We start from the raw sequence: 24177 nt of genomic DNA, 5'->3' as shown, positions 1-24177 counted from the left end.
GATTATAATCAATTTACTTCTTCAAGGACTGATTATAATCAATTTACTTCTTCAAGGACTGATTATAATCAATTTACTTCTTCAAGGACTGATTATAATCAATTTACTTCTTCAAGGACTGATTATATCGTCTTTACATCTCTACAACTTCTACTGCCTCTTGTAAACAACTGAAGAAGCCTACTATGTAGGCCTTTCGTATTAAAATTCAATTTACACACGTGTCTTCAATCGACTTTTGATTATATCGTATCTTTAATCTCTACAACTTCAGGACTGTAAGATAAGATTTCGTTCGGATTTTTAACCCCGGAGGGTTAGCCACCCAGGATAACCCAAGAAAGTCAGTGCGTCATCGAGGACTGTCTAACTTATTTCCATTGGGGTCCTTAATCTTGTCCCCCAGGATGCGACCCACACCAGTCGACTAACACCCAGGTACCTATTTGCTGCTAGGTGAACAGGACAACAGGTGTAAGGAAACGTGTCGAAATGTTTCCACCCGCCGGGAATCGAACCCGGGCCCTCCGTGTGTGAAGCGGGAGCTTTAGCCACCAGGCCACCGGGCCACCGGGACACCTATCTCAGTAAATGCCGTAAACTTCATATTGCGTCTTATTCACATACCTCTCAGTATATACAAACTTTGACCTTCAGAGTTTTCTTCAGTTAATAAATGTGTAATTAATTTAATTTTCAGAATTAAAGCTTATTAATTAATGTAGTTTGGGCTCTTTTCTTGTTAGAAAAGTTTGCAATTGACTTCTTACAACACAACAACAGCTGTTGTTCTGTAAGGCTATTCTTGCAAGCGTCCTCCGTGAGTGTATGTGGTTTCACCAAATTCTTCATTTCAGTTCATGATTACTGCTGAAATTCATGATGGATGTTACACCTAGGAAGCGTGCAAGTATTGTAGCTCTTAGACAATATGCTGATTTCAGTATCAAATAGATTGCCAAAAATTTGAGCCTAGCAAAATCAACTATTGGTCGGATTCTGAAGAGATCTGACGACACTGGTGATTGTGGAGAGCTACGTCGAGGAAGATGTGGAAGAAAACGCTTGACATCACTTCACTATGACAAGGTTATCATAAGAAATAGTGTGAATTATCCCAAGAAAACCAGCAAAGATCTATAGGGATTTGGCATCAGCTGGCATAAATGCTGATTCTTCAACTGTTCAACGATGGCTCATTGAAGTTGACAGAACTGCCAGAAAGCCGGAAAAGAAACAATTATTGACTGCTGCTGTGAAGAAAAAAAAACAGCTGCGGTGGGCACTCGATCACAAGGGATGGATTATTATTATTATAATCAAGGGGGGAAGCGTGAAACCCGTAGGATTATACAGCGCCTGGGGGGGGGGGGATGTGGAAGGCAGTCAGGCTTAATTCGGGGAACTGGAGCACAGATCCAATTCCCTAAATTAAGAGCCCCTCACCAACTTCAAGGAACCTTCCCTGAGGGGTCAAGGGATGGAGAAAAGTTGTTTTCAGGTGAGGCGCATATTGAAGTACACGGGTACAAATCAGTGGTAGGGAGACGTTGCAGAGGCGAACCTTCTCAGAATGGACACATTCAACAAGCACCAAAACACCCACCTAAATGTTTTGTAATTTTACTGCTAAAGCCCTAGACGACTTGTTAAAGATGAGGGAACGGTGAACAGTGACAAATACTTCCCATTGTGGATAGACTTTCCTGATGGAGAAGGCATTTTCCAGCAGGATCTTGCTCCATGCCACATTTCCAGTGAGTCAGCTAAGCCTTCAAAATGTTCCTGAAAACTCTCCTGACCTCAACCTAATCGAGAATCTATGGTCAATAACCAAACGCAGGATCATGAAACAGGACTGTTCAACTGTGGAGAAGCTAATTGCTGCTGTTATTAGGACCTGGACCACGACGAAGAACTTGTCAAAATGTGTTCAACATTGGTTGATTTTATGCCAAAGCGTAAAACAATGATTATTAAAGCAGAATAGTCATATCTCTTGTTAAATCGATTATCTGACATGTCGTTGCTGTGTAATTTAAAAAAAAACATTAATTTTCCAAATAAATATCTTACTTCATCACTGTCCCAATTAATATGCACACTTCTGTACCATTATAGCTTACGATGTAATTTTTATTTTTTTTTTATGAGGGATGACTGGCAAGCCAGCAGAAGGACTTGGTTAAATGGCCAAAAGCTAAACTTAGTGGGTGTTAATATGACTGTCACAGTGACATACGTGATATATCTAGGTCGTTTTGCAATTTGATACAGGTATCTATCCTCTATCCCAGGATCCTCGAGAGGCAAAGAATCTTAAGATTAACTTCCTTAAGAGACCGAATAGGCATAGACAAACTTTCCCATGAGGTTCAGGAGCTGGAGATCAACGCCTTAAAGAGGCCGATGAGTTTTAGCTTAACATATTCAGGAGGTCTAAAGCGCCTGAAGGTTGACACCTTCAGTAGGTCCAGGAGCTAAGAACTACAACTCAACGTAATCTAAGGCTAAAAATATTTATGCAGAAAATGAAAATAGTTATAAGACAAGGGATATAATGTGCATGTATCCATGTATCTTGTACTAACACATACTGAAACACATACTGAAGACAAGTTATAACTACAACACATGAGTTAGTTATCATCACAACACACAAGTTAGTTATCATCACAACACATGAGTTAGTTATCATCACAACACATGAGTTAGTTATCATCACAACACATGAGTTAGTTATCATCACAACACATGAGTTAGTTATCATCACAACACATGAGTTAGTTATCATCACAACACATGAGTTAGTTATCATCACAACACATGAGTTAGTTATCATCACAACACATGAGTTATCATCACAACACATGAGTTAGTTATCATCACAACACATGAGTTAGTTATCATCACAACACATGAGTTAGTTATCATCACAACACATGAGTTAGTTATCATCACAACACATGAGTTAGTTATCATCACAACACATGAGTTATCATCACAACACATGAGTTAGTTATCATCACAACACATGAGTTAGTTATCATCACAACACATGAGTTAGTTATCATCACAACACATGAGTTAGTTATCATCACAACACATGAGTTAGTTATCATCACAACACATGAGTTAGTTAGTTATCATCACAACACAAGTTAGTTATCATCACAAGTTAGTTATCATCACAACACATGAGTTAGTTATCATCACAACACATGAGTTAGTTATCATCACAACACATGAGTTAGTTATCATCACAACACATGAGTTAGTTATCATCACAACACATGAGTTAGTTATCATCACAACACATGAGTTAGTTATCATCACAACACATGAGTTAGTTATCATCACAACACATGAGTTAGTTATCATCACAACACATGAGTTAGAGTTATTATCATCACAACACATGAGTTAGTTATCATCACAACACATGAGTTAGTTATCATCACAACACATGAGTTAGTTATCATCACAACACATGAGTTAGTTATCATCACAACACATGAGTTAGTTATCATCACAACACATGAGTTAGTTATCATCACAACACATGAGTTAGTTATCATCACAACACATGAGTTAGTTATCATCACAACACATGAGTTAGTTATCATCACAACACATGAGTTAGTTATCATCACAACACATGAGTTAGTTATCATCACAACACATGAGTTATCATCACAACACATGAGTTAGTTACATCACAACACATGAGTTAGTTATCATCACAACACATGAGTTAGTTATCATCACAACACATGAGTTAGTTATCATCACAACACATGAGTTAGTTATCATCACAACACATGAGTTAGTTATCATCACAACACATGAGTTAGTTATCATCACAACACATGAGTTAGTTATCATCACAACACATGAGTTAGTTATCATCACAACACATGAGTTAGTTATCATCACAACACACAAGTTAGTTATCATCACAACACATGAGTTAGTTATCATCACAACACATGAGTTAGTTATCATCACAACGCACAAGTTAGTTATCACCACAACACATGAGTTAGTTATCATCACAACACATGAGTTAGTTATCATCACAACACATGAGTTAGTTATCATCACAACGCACAAGTTAGTTATCACCACAACACATGAGTTAGTTATCATCACAACACATGAGTTAGTTATCATCACAACGCACAAGTTAGTTATCACCACAACACATGAGTTAGTTATCACCCCAACACGTGAGTTAGTTATCACCACAACACGTGAATTAGTTATCACCACAACGCATGAGTTAGTTATCATCATAACACATGAGTTAGTTATCATCATAACACATGAGTTAGTTATCACAACAGCACATGAGTTAGTTATCATCATAACACATGAGTTAGTTATTATTACAAAATATGAGGTAGTTATAACCATAACACATTAGTCAGTTATCACCACCACACATGTGTCATAAGAACATAAGAAAGGAGGAACACTGCAGCAGGCCTGTTGGCCCATACTAGGCAGGTCCTTTACAAACAAGCTCCAATGTGCAAGTCCCTCTCAAATCCAACCCCTCCCACTCATGTACTTATCCAACCTAAATTTGAAACTACCCAAAGTAAATTTGAAACTACCACCACCACACATGAGTCGGTTATCACCACCACACATGAGTCGGTTATCACCACCACACATGAGTCAGTTATCACCACCACACATGAGTCGGTTATCACCACCACACATGAGTCGGTTATCACCACCACACATGTTATCACCACCACACATGAGTCAGTTATCACCACCACACATGAGTCGGTTATCACCACCACACATGAGTCAGTTATCACCACCACACATGAGTCAGTTATCACCACCACACATGAGTCAGTTATCACCACCACACATGAGTCAGTTATCACCACCACACATGAGTCAGTTATCACCACCACACATGAGTCGGTTATCACCACCACACATGAGTCAGTTAGCACCACCACACATGAGTCGGTTATCACCACCACACATGAGTCAGTTAGCACCACCACACATGAGTCAGTTAGCACCACCACACATGAGTCAGTTATCACCACCACACATGAGTCAGTTATCACCACCACACATGAGTCAGTTATCACCACCACACATGAGTCAGTTATCACCACCACACATGAGTCAGTTATCACCACCACACATGAGTCAGTTATCACCACCACACATGAGTCAGTTATCACCACCACACATGAGTCAGTTATCACCACCACACATGAGTTACTTATCACCACCACACATGAGTCAGGTATCACCGTCACACATATGTCAGTTATCACCACAAAACATGAGTCAGTTATCACCACAACACATGAGTCAGTTATCACTATAACACATGAGTCTGAGGACACCTTCATTTGCGGACACCTTGATTTGCGAACACTGAAGCACCGTTGTCCTGGCTTTACATTACCATTAACCATAAATCCTAATTCTTTAACTTATTCAGAGTGATTGAGTGCTCAAAGAATTATCGTTTCTTTGGGGCTTCTGCTAAATACAGTAAGTACAACTTAGGTTTCTCTAACCGGGAGTATCAACAAGGCTCACTTGGAGGAGTTGACACAGGAACCTGTACCTGGAGGAGCGGACACAGGAACAGGCACCTGGAGGAGGGGACCTAGGAACAGATACCTGGAGGAGGGGATATAGGAACACCTGGAGGAGGGGACCTAGGAACAGATACCTGGAGGAGGGGACACAGGAACCTGTACCTGGAGGAGCGGACACAGGAACAGGCACCTGGAGGAGGGGACCTAGGAACAGATACCTGGAGGAGGGGACACAGGAACCTGTACCTGGAGGAGCGGACACAGGAACAGGCACCTGGAAGAGGGGACCTAGGAACAGGAACCTGTACCTGGAGGAGCGGACACAGGAACAGGCACCTGGAGGAGGGGGACACAGGAACCTGTACCTGGAGGAGCGGACACAGGAACAGATACCTGGAGGAGGGGGACACAGGAACCTGTACCTGGAGGAGCGGACACAGGAACAGGCACCTGGAGGAGGGGACATAGGAACAGGTACCTGGAGGAGGGGACACAGGAACCTGTACCTGGAGGAGCGGACACAGGAACAGGCACCTGGAAGAGGGGACCTAGGAACAGATACCTGGAGGAGGGGACATAGGAACAGGTACCTGGAGGAGGGGACACAGGAACAGATACCTGGAGGAGGGGGACACAGGAACCTGTACCTGGAGGAGCGGACACAGGAACAGGCACCTGGAGGGGACATACGAACAGGTACCTGGAGGAGGAGACATAGGAACAGGTACCTGGAGGAGGGGACACAGGAACCTGTACCTGGAGGAGCGGACACAGGAACAGGCACTTGGAGGAGGGGACATAGGAACAGGTACCTGGAGGAGGGGACATAGGAACAGGTACCTGGAGGAGGAGACACAGGAACACATACCTGGAGGAGGGGACACAGGAACCTGTACCTGGAGTAGCGGACACAGGAACAGACACCTGGAGGAGGGGACATAGGAACAGTAACCTGGAGAAGGGGACGTAGGAACAGGTACCTGGAGGAGGGGACACAGGAACAGATACCTGGAGGAGGGGACACAGGAACAGGTACCTAGAGGAGGCTACACAGAAACAAGTACCTGGAGGAGGGGACACAGGAACAAGTACCTGGAAAAAGGGACACAGGAACAAGTACCTGGAGGAGGGGACGCATGAACAGGTACCTGGAGGAAGGGACACAGGAGCTGGTACCTGGAGTCGGGGACACATGAACAGGTACCTGGAGGAGGGGACACAGGAACAGGTACCTGGAGGAGGCGACACAGGAACAGGTACCTGGACGAGGGGACACTGGAACAGGTACCTGGAGGAGGGGACACAGGAACAAGTACCTGGAGGAAGGGACACAGGAACAGGTACCTGGAGTCGGGGACACATGAACAGGTACCTGGGGGAAGGGACACAGGAACAGGTACCTAGAGCCGGGGACACATGAACAGGTACCTGGAGGAGGGGACACATGAACAGGTGCCTGGAGGAGGGGACACAGGAACAGGTACCTGGAGGAGGGGGCACAGGAGCAAGTACCTGGACGAGGGGACACAGGAACAGGTACCGGGAGCCCGGAACACATGAACAGGTACCTGCAGGAGGGGACACAGGAACAGGTACCTCATCATAGGTAGAGGTTGTTTTGATAAGGACCTGCCTCGCATGGGCCAGTAGGCCTTCTACAGTGTGCCTCCATTCTTATGTTCTTATGACATTCCTCAGGTCACGTGCGTCACATCTCACTCTCCGCCTATATATATAATGTCTTTCTACCTCTGTATGTTAGAAGTGATCAAGGTCCCAGGACCGAAACGTTTTCTAATAAATATGTTACAGTGTTTGCTTACGTGTCTTTCTAAACCAACCTGGAGGAGACACATAAACAGGTACCTGGAGGAGGGGACACAAGAACAGGTACCTGGAGGAGGTGACACATGAATAGGTATCTGTAGGAGGGGACACAGGAACAGGTACCTGGAGGAAGGGACACAAGAACAGGTACCTGGAGGAGGTGACACATGAACAGGTATCTGGAGGAGGGAACACAGGAACAGGTACCTGGAGGAAGGGACACATGAACAGGTACCTGGAGGAGGGGACACAGGAACTGGTATCTGGAGGAGGGGACACAGGAACAGGTACCTGGAGGAAGGGACACGTGAACAGGTACCTGGAGGAGGGGACACAGGAACTGGTAGCTGGAGGAGGGGACACAGGGACAGGTACCTGGAGGATGGGACACACGAAGAAGTTCCTGGAGCCAGGAACCCGGAGTATATCCCTATATCTGGAATTTTGAGAAACTTGCACCGAATATCATGGGTTTCGGAAGCAGGTACCTAGAGCCGGGGAGTCAGAAACGGGTACCCGGAGCCGGGGACACAGAGACAGGTACCTAGAGCCGGGAACCCACACATATTTTCCTAGAAATGGAGGGCCATGAATAAGTTCTTAGAATTATGTTCACAGAAGGAAGGCTCTGTAAATAAGAGTCAGTGAAGATGGTTCCTAAAATTGGGGTCCCAGAACCAGGTCTCTAGAATTAGCAATCCTACAGGCTAATCTAGAGCTGTGGGTCCTACAAGTAGGCCCCTAAAGCAAGTCCCTAGATCCTGGGTTCCAAGAAGCAGGTTCCTAGAGCCGAGGATCCCAGAAATAAGACCCTAGATCCAGGGTTCCCAGGAGAAGGTCCCGAGATCCAGAGGTCCCAGAAGCAGGTCCCTAGAGCAGGGGTTTCTCCAACTTGGTTGGTCCCGAGGGACTCAAGTTTGCACAGTTTACTGAAAAAAATAGCAAGACTCCACACCTCTGACTTTCTCCACGAGTGGAACAAGTTTGCTCTCAGCAAAGGACGAGAGAGAGAGAGAGAGAGAGAGAGAGAGAGAGAGAGAGAGAGAGAGAGAGAGAGAGAGAGAGAGAGAGAGAGAAAGAAAGAGAGTTTGTGTTCATGGGAAAGACAAACAACAGAAGACTTAAGGTTCACACGGAGGCTACCTGCTGCAAGTAGTGTGTGTTTTAAGAAACAGTATAAGCATTTCTTACCCAGTATAAATTCTTCATTTTAAACTTCAGATATCTGGTTAGATAATTGTTATTTAACTGCATGATGATGACTGATACACTTGTACAATATTTAGGAATCTTTATTGTGGAAACGTATCGATAGTCAATAGCTTCATCAGTCTAATACAGAGAAGAATGGTAGAAGACGAGTTTGAAGCAGTCAGTCTCTCAGCCAGTAATCGATACGTATAGTCTATCATGAATAATGAACTCCATACATTGACTCCAGGCTGAGGGACTGATTACCTCAAACTCCTATTCATCTTCCCCTAATCACCTCTGTATTGGACTGAGAAAGTCACTGGCTGGCGAATTTTTCCACACTAATTATACCCCCAGTATTACCAAAGTGTCTCATTCTTCAACCTGTTGATTTCTAATCCGTTTATATCATAACTTTATGTTGAATTCTGCATTTTATCAATTATTTTCCAGTGAATTTATGCTGGTATAACAGAAACTCAGACTTTCCAAACTTATTAGACAGGAGAACTAAGAACTTCGATATCCGGAAATGTTATACATTGGATTTTTAATATCATCGTTTAAATAAATGACTTAGAAACCCGGTAAGTTAATAAATAAGACAGTTGTATAACACTTGGGTGTTGCATAATTACTCTCCTTCACTGGGCGTATTTAATGTTGTTTACATGTTAGAAGAATTTAAAAATTTAACCAAGATAGATTTTGAGAAATTTATAAAGAAAGATTGACTTGTAAAAGACTTCTCTCCTTTGAAACTAATAGTTTTGATATTCTCAAAGTCAAAGAAAGAATTAAAAAATTGCTCTTGTATCAACTAAAAAAAATGTTGCAACATTTTTATGCGACAAAGAATTATTGTAAAATATTAAACTAAAAAAAATTATTGCAAAAATCATCATTGCACGCCAGAACTGTACAGCAAATTTACTAACTATTTTGCTGACCATTTTAAGAATAGTTCATGTTACTACTTCCTATATTACTTGTTAAATAAATACATTCAAATTCTTTTTTATCAAAAGTCTACAAGGTATTATATGAAAATTAGACACACCTGTGCAACATCTGGGTCTTTATTGTAAAGGTTTCACCATCCAGTGACTTTATCAGTACAATACAAGGACAAAATATGAAGAATTATATACAAAACATGAGGTAATCAGTCCCTCAGCCTTGAAGGCTGAGGGACTGATCACCTCATTTCGTCTGTGTTGTATTCCATACATGTACAAGGTATCATATATTTACTCCAGCAATTTTTTCAAGACGTTCCACTTAAGGACTGTCATGAATTACATAGATGTTTAAAGCAAAGATAATAAAACAGAAGGCTCTCTCCCCCATCATCTCTCTCCGGCCACTTCACGCATGAAACAGAGGGAAAACTTTCAATGACATAATGAAAAGGCATGAAATTTATAGGAGAGTGATGGGTAGATGGAAGATACTTGTTATCCACTACCTCTAATGCAGAGTACCACTGCTACTACTTATATATTTAGATATTCCCATTTTTGGTATAAAACTTGGTGATAGATACCGACAAATTGGTTTATAAAAACACGTAAACAAACACTAGGACATAATTATTGGAAAACGTTTCGGTCTAGGGACTGTGATCACTTCTTTAGAAGTCAACAAGTTGATATCCTGAGTAGCCTGGAAGCAGATACCAGGATACCGCTGGCCACTGCAGTGAGGGGATTTAACCAGATTTTCGGCCTATTTTTCGCAAAACTTAGGCATTTTCGCTTTTTATGCATATGCCCTATCATAGGAGATACCAGGGATCTTTAGTTATTGTAATCTTATATCTGTAAAGTATATATGTAACTAGTCCCTCCCTCCCTTCCCCTTCATATCAGTCTCTCTCTCTCAACCGACTCTCCTGCATGTACTGACAGTCCACCACGTCCCACTACCACTCGCAGGCACTCCCACTACCACTCGCGGGTACTCTCACTACCACTCAGAGGCACTCCCACTACCACTCAGAGGCATTCCCACTACCACTCAGAGGCATTCCCACTACCACTCAGAGGCACTCCCGCTACCACTCACAGGTACTCTCACTACCACTCAAAGGTACTCTCACTACCACTCACAGGCACTCTCACTACCACTCACAGGCACTCTCGCTACCACTCACAGGCACTCTCACTTCCACTCACAGGCACTCTCATACCATACCCCAGCACGCGCACTACCACTCACAGGCACTCTCATACCACTCACAGGCACTCTCACTACCTCTCACAGGCACTCTCACTACCAATCACAGGCACTCTCACTACCACTCACAGGCACTCTCATACCACTCACAGGCACTCTCACTGCCACTCACAGGCACTCTCACTACCACTCACAGGCACTCTCACTACCACTCACAGGCACTCTCAGTCCATACTCCTTCCCAAGCTATCAACACTCCCTTCCTCTCTATCAACACTCCCTTCCTCTCTATCAACACTCCCTCCCTCTTTACCAACACTCCCTATCTAACATCATTCCCCCCCTCTCTCCTATTACCCCTGTCTCTAACATCTCTCCCTCTCTCTCTCCTCTCTCTACTAACACTTCCTCTTTACTAATACTCACTCTATCATTCCCTCTCTCTCATTTCCCCCCTTTCTACCCCCCACTAATATCACAACCCTACCCCTCCGCACTTCAGGAGCTGTCAATCACCCATATCTTTCTCCCTCCTTCAGATGAACTACGGCCGGGGTCACCGACGAGTACCGAGCGACTACCAGTGCTGGCGTACATCCACGGGGAGTCGTACGAGTGGAACAGCGGCAACCCGTACGACGGATCCGTGCTGGCCGCCTACGGTCGTGTGGTGGTAGTCACAGTCAACTTCCGCCTCGGTGTTCTAGGTAAGTCACTTGGTATTTTGTTCGTCAGACTTGTTTCGATGAAATAGTAGAAGGTCCGGTAGATGAGCTGACTACCTCTCTGCTGCTGTGTTGGCCACTACACACACACACACACACACACACACACACACACACACACACACACACACACACACACACACACACACACACACACACACACACACACACACACACACACACACACACACACACACACACACACACACACACACACACACACCCACACACACACACACACACACACACACACACACACACACACACACACACACACACACACACACACACACACACACAGCAGCAGCAGTAGCATACTGGCGCGTGGCAAACCTGAGAATAGCGTTCCGATACCTTTGTAAGGAATCGTTCAAGACACTGTACACTGTGTACATCAGGACCATATTGGAGTATGCAGCTCCAGTTTGGAACCCACAACTGGGTAAACACGTCAAGAAATTAGAGAAAGTGCAAAGGTTTGCAACAAGGCTAGTTCCGGAGCTCAGGGGTATGTCCTACGAAGAAAGGTTGAGGGAAATCGGACTGACGACATTGGAGGACAAGCGGGTCAGGGGAGACATGATAACGACATACAAAATACTGTTGTTCCAGAGAGGGGACACAGAAACAAGGGGTCACAATTGGAAGCTGAAGACTCAGACGAGTCATAGGGATGTTAGGAAGTATTTCTTCAGTCATAGAGTCGTCAGGAAGTGGAATAGCCTAACAAGTGATGTAATGGAGGCAGGAACCATACATAGCTTTAAGACGAGGTATGACAAAGCTCTGGAAGCAGAGAGAGAGAGGACCTAGTAGCGATCAGTGAAGAGGCGGGGCCAGGGGATGTGTATCGACCCCTGCAACCACAATTAGGTGAGTGCAATTAGGTGAGTACACACACAGATACACAGACACAGACACACACACACACACACACACACACACACACACACACACACACACACACACACACACACACACACACACACACACACACACACACACACACACACACACACACACACACACACACACTCACGAGCGGGATTCCACAGGAGTCAGTCAATTGGCTAGGACCAGTGCTGCAGCATATGGGCGCCTTGAACAGCATTTTAGAGAAAGTGGTATACGTGAATGACCTGACGGAAGGGATAGATTCAGAAGAGTCCCTGTTCGCAGATGATGTGAAGTTAATGAGGAGAATTAAATGGTATGAGGATCAGGCAGGACTACAGAGAGACCTGGACAGGCTGGACACGAGGTCCAGCAACTGGCTTCTCGAATTTAATCCTGCCAAATGCGAAGTCATGAAGATCGCCGAAGGGTAAAGAAGACCGCAGGCTGAGTATAGGTTAGGTGGCCAAAGACTGCAAACCTCACTCAAGGAAAAGGATCTTGGAGTAAGTATAATACCGAGCACATCTCCTGAGACGCACATCAACCAGATAACTGCTGCAGTATATGGGCGCCTGGCAAACTTGAGAATAGCGTTCCGATACATCATTAAGGAATCGTTCAAGACTGTACATCAGGTCCATACTGGAGTATGCAGCCCCAGATTGGAACCCACACCTGGTCAAGCACATCAAAAAATTTGAGAATGTGCGAAGGTTTGCGACAAGACGAGTTCCAGAGTTAAGTGGAATGTCCTACGAAGAAAGGGTAAATGAAATCGGCCTGACGACACTGGAGGGCAGGAGGATTAGGAAAGACATGATAACGACATACAAAATACTGCCAGGAATTGACAAGGTGGCTAGAGACAGGATGTTCCAGAGATGGGACACAGAAACAAGGGATGTTAGGAAGAGTTTTTTCAGTCATAGAGTTGTCAGGAAGTGGAATAGTCAGGCAAGTGATGTAGTGGAGGCAAGGACCATACATAGTTTTAAGACGAGGTATGATAAAGCTCATGGAGCAGGGAGTGAGAGGACCAAGTTGCGATCAGTGAAGAGGCGGGGCCAGGAACTATGACTCGACCCCTGCAACCACAAATAGGTGAGTATACACATACACACACACATGCACACACGTTAGTGAAAATTGTGGGACCCATAGCCTTGGAGAAGTGGATAAAAGGGCTTCAAGGAAAAATATTTGGATTTCTTTCTAAAACCACTTGAATATTCCACTTTTTTGCCACTCCTTCCTTTATTTTATCAATAGGTATATTTAATTACGTAATATGTCACACAAGGCTTAAAAGATATATTGCTGGCACAAAGATGGCATATACAGTACATGAGGTTTGAGAGATACAAGTACATATTAATACGTGTGTGTCAAAAATTACAAAGTAAAAATCTGATCCAGTTCCTCAGAGCTTGGGTGCGTACCCAGGATACAGCGGGCATCACCCTCTTTGAACTGCAGCGCTGAGTCCCTGGAACAGAAAACTAGCTGTCCTGGGATCCCTAGTTACCCTGATGAGTCTTTTGCCTAGCGAAAGACTCACCATATTTTCTAGACTTTTGGGATTCTCTGAAGTTGGCAGCTGCCCTTCCTTCCTCCCTGGTGTAATCGAGATAGGTATTAGCCAATGTGGATGAACATGTGTAGTTCTACACCACCTGCTTGCCGTCTGTCCAGCCTTGAAGAGTGATACAATCTGGACGCTTTTGGTTGCCATCAGATCTGCATAGTTGAGTTGGCTCCCTTATTGCTGGGCATCCGGCTGTTGCCAAGCTCTTCTTGATGATTTTATTAACCTCTTCATGCCTTGTAATCTTACCCTCGGATCTACGGCAAACAAAACCAAGGTACCTGAATCAGTCTGCCGGTTCACTACCGCAAGGCTAGAGGCAGCAAGGCAAAGGGCAACACCAATGCAGATGGTCGGCGGGTCTAGATGTGTGCCAAGGGAGGAGTTGGGGCAGCCAACAGGAAATACCCCTGCATGAGAAGCTCTCACTACTAAGAAGCAGGCTCAATCTTACCCATACACAGTCTGAAGCATTGTTGAAGGTGTGACTGTAGTTTTGGGGGAGCAGGTCTGGTTTCAGAGCCCATTAGATTATCCCAGAACATCGCTCCGTCAACGAACTTTTGGTCAAAAACTTCAACACTGTCCCTAAGGTGTTCAGGGAGAATTGCTGCTACAAGTTCACTGGATGCCACACGAAGACAGGAGTGCAGGTAGTGTAATCCAGGATGCCTTGCGAACACCGATTCCTCCTAGTCTGACTAGAAGTATAGCTTGGTCCCACTGTCCGTCTTCTAGGGTACGGTTGAGTTCATTTGTAAATATCAGCCTCACAAGGTTGAAGGGTTATCATATGAGGGTGCATATCTTCGGAAATATGTTAATTTAAATATGTTAATTTAAGTGAGAAAGTACAAGCATCATGGGTATCTGGATTGCCTATTCATTGTTCCATCTTCCTCAAATTGTCCATTTTCTTGAGAACTAAGTCAGGGGCATCAGTTCCCAGAGGTGCTCCAAGCAAGACGCTATTTGTGGAGGCAATGACTGATGCTAATGATAGTCTTGATCTCACTGCGTCGATCACTTGTTGATTGACTGAGATGACTTTGGATGTATACAGAATGAGACCCAGTTCCCGCCCCCGTGTCATCACCTGTGTAAGATCATCTAGAAGGGACTCCTTTGTACCTGCTAGTGTGCCATCATCCAGGAACCAGATGTTTAGCTCACTGGTCAGCCTGATAATGATTTTATTCACCGCTCTATGAACAGAAATGGTGGGAGAGGATTCCCTTTCTGAACACCCTTTGATGATGTGATTCCATGTACTCCAAACAGAAGTATGGATTCCTTTCTGTATCCAGCTGAAACAAAAGGGAAGAGACTAGGAAAAAGTTCTTGTACAGCTGTTAGTACCACGTCTCTTGTCAGGAAATCAAATGCATTCTTTAAATCTAATATTACCACTGCTTGTCTTCAGGCAGTTTGCTGATATATGCCCTTGTTGCATGAACCGCTGCTTCGCTTCCTTGAGAGACCCCAAAGCCAAGCTGGTTTGCTTGAAGCATCATGGCCTCCTCTGTGCGAATACTTCGGACAGCAACTTTGGAAACGAAGCGGCGAAAAGTGTTACCCACGAAAATTTACCTAATTTCTTCATCTTTCAGATTAAGGACACAAAATAATGCACCAGAATAAAAGGTTTAATTTTGTTGGGAATCAGCCGTGTGATCTCCGAAAACAGTGTCTCTGCAATATCCACTATAACCGGATTAACCCTTTCTTTTCAATGCTGTGGTCTTATTCCGGTATAGCCCCCAACACAGCCAGATTGGAACAACATAACTGCTTTGTAGACGTCCAAGTCTTGCACAAACAGTGGTTCCATAGTGAGAGCAGGGGTGTTAGAGCTGTTGGTGCCCCTGGTTTCCCTGCCAGGGTGCTTTTCTGTAAGTGCTTGAGCAGTGTCAGCATTCCTGGGGGAAACTGTATCTTCGTTGGTGATTATCCTGATTGCTCCCACTTTGTTGCCCTGTTCAGTTTTTGCTCACCTGTTCTCTGATTTTCTCACTGTCGGTGGAACAATTAAGAACATAAGAACATAGGAAAGGAGGAACACTGCAGCAGGCCTGTTGGCCCATACTGAATGAAGTTGTCAACTCTGGGAAAAATCTCTTAAAGATTTAATGATTGTCGAGGGTAGCGACTGGCGACTTTTTTCCGGCACAGATAAGGAGACATTGCTAAAAAGTAACACGCTGTGTAATGTCTTGATGGTTGGGGGAGCATTTAGGATGGTGGAACCATCGTTTACTTTTTTTCAACAGGTCTGTGAGGTTTCCCAGTTGCGTGTGGACGGGCTGCTTTAGGAATATGTGTGAGGGTCCTAGTAGCTGCTGTTGCTCTGATTGCCTCTAAGATATTACCTAAGGAGATAAGGTCATCACTTTCCACGGAAGGACATCCTGAGCCAGGGTAACTACCATGTTTGCGGAGGAAACCATTAGTGTTAAGGCCACGGACAATTATAGTTCTGACAGGTGGGAAATACTAAGTACATCTTCATAAGTTCTGACAGGTGGGAAATACTAAGGACATCTTCATAAGTTCTGACAGGTGGGAAATACTAAGGACATCTTCATAAGTTCTGACAGGTGGGAAATACTAAGGACATCTTCATAAGTTGTCATTTCCTGACGTTAATGTTGCACATGTTAACAGTAGCTGCCTTAGTACAGCATAACGTTAAGTCCACATTTACAGTACCAGGTCTGCACTTTTAATCCTTTGTACCAACTTTATTTAAGGAAAAACCTAAAAGCTTCAATCATCAGGTGGTGTTCGTTGTGTTGCACTCGGTCTGTACAAAGATGACTAACATTGTCTGCCTCGCTAAAGACTCTCCTTAAGCAGTAATAAACTAGCTGCAATAAAACCTTTTTATATGATAAAGGACGGCTAAAGGAGGATAAAAACAAAACAAAAGATCTTAAAATGCCCTCTAGCAGGTATACTGGTCCAATAAGCAACAACACCACTCACCAGGAGTCTCACATATCCACAGCTTTGTTGCTCAACGAGTATTTTCCAACATTTTCCATATCAAAATTAATCTTCCTTGAAAGTCATCATATTCAGAAAGGACGGGCTGCCAGGCAACTGGTATGAGTTTCTATTGAAAAGTTGCTCGTTTTGCGCCAAGCAGCAGTACGAACTCACCCTGTGCGTGCTAACACTATATGATAATAAATTATGTTTACAAGAGGGTGCATGCAAGTCGTATAAGTTTACCTCAGAAAGGTTACAGCCTACTGACTTGCATCGCCTCTTCCCTCCTAGTGACTCATATTTCACCCCAAACACAGTGGGTGATCCCGAAGTGGTTGGAACATCTGATTATGACGAAACCCTTATATGTCAGGACAAATTGCAAATATGCCCCATTGCACGCAGTACATAAAAAAAACCTAAATGCTTCATCTCTAAAATCTCAACCATTTGTACAACTTATGGAGAAGAAAAAAGCATTTGCCAAAATTCAATTTGACATTTTTTTACTAGAAACACTCTGGTCTCCAGACAGGTCACCTTACCAGGTGTGATATTAATTATCTCTTACCCTTGAAGAGGAAGTTAACTCGAATAATAACCTTCAGCATATTTCGCCATGTGTTTATATTTAATCAACAAGTATTGGAGTGAAGGAGAGGAAAGCATTACTTTTTCCACCGTAGATTTCCACTTAGGAATCGAGAAATGAAACATCACATTGTAGTGCTGTATCAGGAAAACGTCACTGCTGCACAGTTGAGACAGGTGAGTAGTCTTTAGTTCCTCTTGTCACCGAGATGCCTTACTATATAGACCTTGAAGGAAGTTCTTGTATCAACTGTTTTTTATACGTTAAGTTCTGTGTTCTCTGTTCTTTGCCTGAATCTGATATTTGGTACATGAATTGTTTCAAGTGCCTCTTCTGCTCTCTGGTGCCATTATACACTGTTTAAATTATAAAATATAGTGCTACAAAAAATAATTCTTGCATATTAAAATTCATTAGTCAATAGTAATTTTATGGTCAATGATATTACACCGATTTTATGGTAAGTTTGTGGTGATGATTACGAATATGTCATCGGTTTTGCTTTGGCTCTAATTTTTGTTAAATTTGGTATCCCACTGGGCTTATTTACAAATCGTATTGAAATTATTTTTTAGATCATGCAAAAGTTAAATCATGTAATATATACCAGCAGTTCATTCTATATAATAACAGATTAATATAGTAAGACAATTCAGATACCACTAATTACTGCATATGAAAACGTTTGTGCGATTAACTTCTATGTTGGTCATCAGGACAGTTTTGTTGAGTGAGCAATTGGAAGAGATGTATATTGGTTACCATTGTGCAATAAGATACATTTCAAGCTTCTAATGGAACTGTCTACAGCCGACAATCTCCTGGTTGATATTCAAGTCACATTCAAAGAAAAAGTTCAGGGCTGTTATTGTAGTATAAAAGTTCTTCATCTTGGCTAAAGTAAGGAAGACTTCAACCTCTCTCTTGTCCGATAAGCTGTTATTTTAACTTCTTGGTATAGACAGTTCTTTTCTTTTAGTCAGGATGGTAAAAGCTCAGATGCTTGTTTTGACAGCCCGAGGTCACGTATCAGATCAGTGAGTTATTCTTGGGAGAACTGCTGGGCTGTTGAAATACTTCATATTCATTTCCAATGTTATCACCTGAGTTTCTTCAACATGTGACAATGGAATGTCAGGCAGTGTTGTAAACACTGGTATGGTAACGTCTTCACTGTTTGGCACAGTGATCCTTGCTGACTCCACATCACAATATTACCACTTGAGTTTCATGTATCAATTAAAACCTTTCACATCCACCATACAGAAATAGCAATCATCCTGGTGGTTCTTCTGTTCTCTCCACACCATAGACACACCAAAGTTTAAACTTTTTCTTTGCAAATTGTTTCACTATCGTAACATTCTACACAGGTTCTGCAAACCATATGGTTAGCCCAAGACTTTTCTTGGGAAACAAATTATTATTATAATCAAAAAGAAGCGCTAAGCCACAAGGACTATACAGTTGGGAAACAAAACCACTCAATAAAGGTGACAGTATTGTCAAGTGGTCATTGTTGATAAAACTCCTTTCGTTAAATATTAAATCATTTATAAATAGAATTCCAATCTTTTTTAAAATTATCTGTATAAACGCGTGTATATTACATATGCACGCGTTATGGCTAAGTCCCCTGTTAAATGAGGGTAGGTATGTAATATCTCACAAACTAGAGCCAATTTGAAAAACAGACTTCCATTTTCGAATTCAGGAACCACAAAATACCCTAAATACCTTCAAATATCTTTGACAACGATTTTTTTTTTTGTTGACCAGTAATAATTTATAATTGTAAAATATCTGTAATATAATATATCTGTTTTTACCTACAAATAAAACAGAGTTCTTTAATTATTTATTCACTATCAGTAATTCATTAAAAAAAGTGGTGGATGCCCAGGCATTGAACTGCCAGGAACATCTGCATCTCAGTGTTCTGCTACACTGATACAACACTGTAGAGTGTTGGAGATACTGCGTTAGTGGCAAGAACATTATGGTGGCAGTCAACATTGTAGAGCGTTGGAGATACTGCGTTAGTGGCAAGAACATTATGGTGGCAGTCAACTGTTTACATACGTTTTAAATATCCTTAACTAAGGTGTTACATAAAGAATAAGAAGGCACAATACCGTAACTAGAACAATACAGTAAATAACCCGCTAATATGAGAATTAAATTTATGATGACGTTTCGGCCGACTTGGACCATTAACTAGTCACAAGACTAGTGTGGCTATTTAATGATTCATTCTCTTATGTGCTAGTTATTTGTGTAAAGTGTCACACATGTGAAATATTCCTTCCTACAAGGTGTCACATTTACGAGTGTCCTGGACAACTTGTCACCTAGTGTGGTGACGTGTACTTAGCTCTGTGAAGACCTGTTTGTGTGCTCTCTGTGAATCTGTACCAGGATGCCCTCTCTTGAGCAACTTTACCAGCAGTTGAGAGAAGAGCTCAGAGTTGCTAAGATGGAGATACGGCGATTAACGGAGGAGAACAAGAGGATTCGTAGTAATCCTTCTGTTGTGAGTCCCCAGGTTAAGAGGGGAGCTTGGTCAGTGGCCGGGCAACATGGAACCAAGCTGAAGATCAAGAAAACGGTTGGAGAGGCAGAAACAACGAGAAACCAGAAGACTACCGTGGAAACTTCCAACTCATTCTCGGTGCTACCTGACGAATGTGAGTGTTCTACTGGGAATGCCACAACGAGCACCAAAGAAGCATTGGCAGACGTGAGTAAGACATCCCTAGAAACCCCAACGAAGACCATCGAGAACGTCTTGACGAATTCTACAAGTGGTGTAATGCTACCTGGCGAATGTGAGTCGACTACTCGGAGCATCACGACGGACGACGCCAAGGAAGGTAAAAACATTGTTGTTGTTGGGGATAGCCAGATTAGGTACATGGATAGGGCATTCTGCTTGAAGGATAGGAGTAGGAGGCAGAGAGTGTGTTTTCCTGGGGCTGGGATGAAGGATATTGTTAGCCGTCTGGATGACATCATGAGAGGTAATGGGAGCAATCCTATTATCTGTCTCAGTGCTGGAGGCAACGATGTTGGCAGACGTAGGAGTGAGGACCTGATTAGCAGGTATAGGTCAGCAATAGAGATAATTAGGAGGAAGGGTGGGAAACCTGTCATATGTGGCATTTTGCCAAGGAGAGGAGTTGGAAATGAATGGTTGTCCAGAGCAATTGGTGTCAATTGCTGGCTAGACAAATACTGTAAGGAAAATGCGGTAACATTCATTGACAACTGGGAACTCTTCTATGGCAGAAATGACATGTATGCCAGGGATGGGGTTCACTTATCTAGGTGTGGGGTGGGAGCACTGGCCAACGCAGTGGAGGGAGCTGTTAGGTCTTTAAACTAGGAATAGTTAGTGGTATGGGTTTTGGCGGGAAAACTGTGAAGTCGCAGGGTAGTAACATGAGTACTAGGAGAACTAGTAATAGGCAAAATGAGGTGGATATTGGAAAGCCAGTGGCACTAATTGACAAGGACAGTAATAGGTTTAGTGGAATAATAGAAAGGAGCAGGAAGGGTAAAGAGAGAGGGTCATTAAACATTTATTACACAAATAGTCGCAGTGCTAGGAATAAGATGGACGAGTTGAGACTAGTTGCTAGTGCAGGTAACATAGATGTATTTGCCATTACTGAGACGTGGTTTAATTCAAAAAGTCGGGACATGCCTGCAGAATGTCACATTCAGGGTTTTAAATTGTTCCAAGTAGATAGAAGTATCGGGAAGGGGGGTGGGGTGGCATTGTATGTCCGAGATCGCTTGAACTGTTGCATAAAAACGGGTATTAAGTCTGAAGTAACACATACAGAGTCTGTTTGGATAGAATTTTCAGAGGGGCATGAAAAATTAATTTTAGGTGTGATATACCGTCCCCCAAATTTAGATAGGGACCAAGGGAGACTACTATGGGAGGAAATTGTTAGGGCCACAAGGCACGATAATGTAGTAATTCTAGGAGACTTTAACTTTAGTCATATTGATTGGAATTTCTTGACTGGGAATTTAGAATCATACGATTTCTTAGAAGTAGTTCAGGATTGTTTTTTGAAGCAGTTTGTGACAGAACCTACAAGGGGTAATAACCTGCTTGACTTAGTTCTGGCAAACAATGAATCCCTTGTTAATAATTTAGAAGTTTCAGAGGAACTGGGTGCTAGCGACCACAAATCAATTACATTTAGAATTGAATGGAAGTATGATAGTAGGGATAACTCAGTAACAGTCCCAGATTTTCGCTTAGCAGATTACGATGGGCTTAGAGAACACTTATCATCTGTTGACTGGGGTAACGAAGAGAGCTATCAATATGACAGTTTTCTGAACACAATACATGCTGCTCAAAGAACGTTTATCCCTTATAAGGAAATTAGATCAAATAGAAATGACCCAAAATGGATGAATAATAGGCTGAAATATCTACTAGGGCATAAGAAAGGAATTTATAGGCGTATCAAAAGAGGCGAGGGTCATCTTATGAATCAGTATATTGACATTAAGAGGGACATTAAAAAGGGGATAAGAAAAGCTAAAAGGGACTATGAAATTAAAGTTGCTAGGGATTCTAAAACTAACCCAAAAAGTTTTTTCCAGGTATATAGAACAAAAGTCAGAGATAAGATAGGTCCCCTTAAAAATAACTATGGGCATCTTACTGACAAAGAGAATGAAATGTGCTCGATTTTAAATAATTATTTTCTCTCGGTTTTTACACAGGAAGACACTAATAATATTCCGGTAATTAATTTTTATAGTGGATCAGAAGAAGATAAATTATGTAACATCACAGTCACTAGTGAAATGGTTGTGAAGCAGATAGACCGACTGAAGCAAAATAAGTCACCGGGTCCTGATGAGGTTTTTTCAAGGGTTCTTAAGGAATGCAAAATGGAAGTCTGTGAACCATTAACTAATATTTTTAATTTATCTCTTCAAACAGGTGTAGTGTCTGATATGTGGAAGATGGCTAATGTAATTCCTATTTTTAAAACAGGGGACAAGTCGTTACCGTCAAATTACCGCCCAATAAGCCTGACCTCAATTGTAGGCAAGTTACTAGAGTCAATTATAGCTGAGATTATAAGAAGCCATCTCGATAAGCATAGCTTGATTAATGATACTCAGCATGGATTCACAAGAGGCCGGTCTTGTCTAACTAATTTATTAACTTTCTTCAGTAAAGCTTTTGAGGCTGTTGACCACGATAAAGAATTTGATATTGTTTACTTAGATTTTAGTAAGGCATTTGATAGAGTTCCGCACCAAAGACTGTTGAAGAAAGTAGCAGCTCATGGCATTGGGGGAAGGGTGCTCTCGTGGATCGAGTCATGGCTCACAGACAGGAAGCAGAGAGTGTCCATAAATGGGGTTAAATCCGAGTGGGGATCAGTAACAAGTGGCGTTCCACAGGGATCAGTCTTGGGCCCGTTGTTGTTTATAATATATATCAATGATCTTGATGAAGGAATTGCTAGTGATATGAGCAAATTCGCCGATGACACGAAGATAGGTAGGATAATTGATTCAAACGTAGATGTTAGGGAACTTCAGGAGGATTTAGACAAACTCTACTCTTGGTCAGAAAAGTGGCAGATGCAGTTCAATGTAGATAAATGCAAGGTTCTGAAGCTCGGGAGTGTCCATAACCCTAGCACTTATAAGTTAAATAATGTAGAACTTAGCCATACAGATTGCGAAAAGGACTTGGGGGTTATGGTAAGCAGCAACCTTAAACCAAGACAGCAATGCCTAAGCGTACGTAATAAGGCAAATAGATTACTGGGATTTATATCAAGAAGTGTAAGCAACAGAAGTCCAGAGGTCATACTGCAGCTTTATACATCATTAGTAAGGCCTCACCTAGATTATGCAGCTCAATTCTGGTCTCCATATTACAGAATGGACATAAATTCGTTAGAAAACATTCAGCGTAGGATGACTAAATTAATACATAGCATTAGAAATCTTCCTTATGAAGAAAGATTGAAGACTCTTAAGTTACATTCACTTGTTAGACGAAGAATGAGGGGAGACCTGATCGAAGTGTATAAGTGGAAGATAGGTATTAATAAAGGGGATATTAACAAGGTCTTGAGGATATCTCTCCAAGAGAGAACCCGCAGTAATGGATTTAAATTAGATAAGTTTAGATTTAGAAAGGACATAGGAAAGTATTGGTTTGGAAATAGGGTAGTTGATGAGTGGAACAGTCTACCTAGTTGGGTTATTGAGGCTAGGACTTTGGGTAGTTTCAAATTTAGGTTGGATAAGTACATGAGTGGGAGGGGTTGGATTTGAGAGGGACTTGCACATCGGAGCTTGTTTCTTGGGTGGCATTGAAAATTGGGTTGGGCAAATGTTTTGTTAGTGGGATGAATTGTAAAGGACCTGCCTAGTATGGGCCAACAGGCCTGCTGCAGTGTTCCTCCTTTCTTATGTTCTTATGTTCTTAGTCAACCTGTGCACTTACATTTTATATCGTGTGACTTACAAACGAGGATACAGGGAGATGCCAGCAGACTTTTCGTTCTAGATCTAGCATCCTGTAATAAAACTATTTAAATTGAG

This window comes from Cherax quadricarinatus, chromosome 87, assembly GCF_038502225.1.
Source record: "Cherax quadricarinatus isolate ZL_2023a chromosome 87, ASM3850222v1, whole genome shotgun sequence".
NCBI lineage: Eukaryota > Metazoa > Arthropoda > Malacostraca > Decapoda > Parastacidae > Cherax > Cherax quadricarinatus.
The sequence above is the reverse complement of the archived record's forward strand: the minus strand, read 5'-3'. Positions refer to the sequence as shown.